Source organism: Sinocyclocheilus rhinocerous, unplaced genomic scaffold (assembly GCF_001515625.1).
Source record: "Sinocyclocheilus rhinocerous isolate Xijiao unplaced genomic scaffold, SAMN03320098_v1.1 scaffold5904, whole genome shotgun sequence".
In the NCBI taxonomy this organism is placed as follows: domain Eukaryota; kingdom Metazoa; phylum Chordata; class Actinopteri; order Cypriniformes; family Cyprinidae; genus Sinocyclocheilus; species Sinocyclocheilus rhinocerous.
This window is the reverse complement of record NW_015662236.1, coordinates 25,156-27,008: the sequence shown is the minus strand read 5'-3', so window position 1 is coordinate 27,008 and position 1,853 is coordinate 25,156.

The window sequence follows — 1,853 nt, the reverse complement described above, 5'->3', positions numbered from 1 at the left end:
ATTCTCTTCAGAGTTCTCTCTCTCTCTCTCTCTCTCTATGTGTGTGTGTAAGAGACTGACTGAGTGAAAAATAATGCATGGTGCCGACCGTATTTATGTGAATACACACCTGTGCAGGCATTTTGACACTCCGTGTTTTTACAGTTTTAGGCGCACCACCGAAGACAAATCTACTATGCTTTTCATGCCGGTTAGAAAAGTGTCCTAGTTACGTCCGCCTTGCTCTGGTGTCACGCTGACCTGTGCCAAAAAACTCTGGCGACGGCGAGGTGGCTGTGTGGGATTGTGCAGTCGAGTGCAGTTGCTCTCCACCGACTGCGCTGAGCAAAAGCATGATGGGAAACGACTGACTGATGACACAGCTTAATGCTCATTGGTTCAGACAACTGTGATGCAGCGTTCTCTTCTAAAATATTTAGTTTTTTTTAATCTGATTTCATGTGATTATGTATTTAAATTATGTATGAATGTTCCCAAAAACTCTGACAGTGCGATCTCTGTGTGAGTGTCACGGGCGGGTGTGCTAGAGATCAGGCAGGACGACGAATACAATAACCTTTAATAAATTCACCACAGGTAATCCAGACAGGGGAATCACACGTAGCACAAAGAGTAGTGTAGACATCAACAATAACTGACAAACTAGAATACAAGAGACAAGAACTGATATAGGGCAGATAACGAGGGGCAGACAGGTGAGCACAGGTGGGTGATTAACTAATAATGAGAACAGGAACAACCAAATAAGGACACAGAGGGAGAAACCACAATCAACAGTCCACAGGGGTGTGACAGATCGCCCCCCTCCCGGAAGGCGCATCCTCGCGCCGTGGAGACAGAGGGAGGGACGGAGGGGGACTTAGAAGGAGGACAAAGGAGTGGATGTGGGATGGTGACAGGGGAAGGCCAAAGGCTGGCAGGCAGACATGAAAGGTGGAGGCTCCGGCGGAGGACGGATATCCGGGAGGAGGCCGGCAAACCGAGACCAGGGGGGTGACGAAGGAGGGAGGAGCCAGGGAAGAGAGAAGAGGGACCCGGAGCAGGAGGAGCTCAGCAGGACCCAGGCCACAGGCCCACGGTGGAGCCGACGGAGGGAGGAGCCATGGAGGAGGAATGTCCACCGACTCCAGGGGGCCGACCAACGGCGGCGGAGCAGGTGGTGGAGTAGCCCGAGGCGGAGACGGAGAGCCAACGAGCCAGGGGGATGCCGAGGAGCTGGGGGGCCGGGGTGGAGCCGAGGGCTCTGGTGACCGAGGCGGAGATCCAGAGATCCGCGGCGGAGCCGGAGCGACTGAGGACCAAGGTGGAGCTGGCGGGAGGAAGGAGCCCAACGGAGCCGGTGGGACAGAGCGAAAAGGCACAGCCAGAGGAGAGGAGTCCAGAGCCGATGGCGGGTCGACGCCAAACCAAGGCGGAGCCGGAGGGACGAGGGAGCCCGGTGGAGCCGATGGATCGATGGGTGACGGTGGAGGCAAGGGAGCTAGGAGCCGAGGTGGAGCCACTGGGTCTACGGGCCGAGGCGGAGTCCGGGCCTCGGAGGCTGGAGGCGGAGGTGAGGGAGACTCCGACCACGGCGAAAATATAAACATGCCAGCTTGACTTGATACTTTTAAACACATTTTATTGTAAATTAACTAAATAAAATAAATGTAATAATAATAGTAGTAATTGTAATAATAATTACAATAATAATAATACATATTGTTATTATTATTATATTATTATTACTCATCTAAAGAGTGTATATGTTTGCAGAGCCGTTCTCCTCTCAGAAGTTGATCTCTGCTGTAATGGTTCTCCGGTGGAGGGGGAGGGGCTGCAATCGTGAAAAACAGCATTTTTTAAAATTGGCT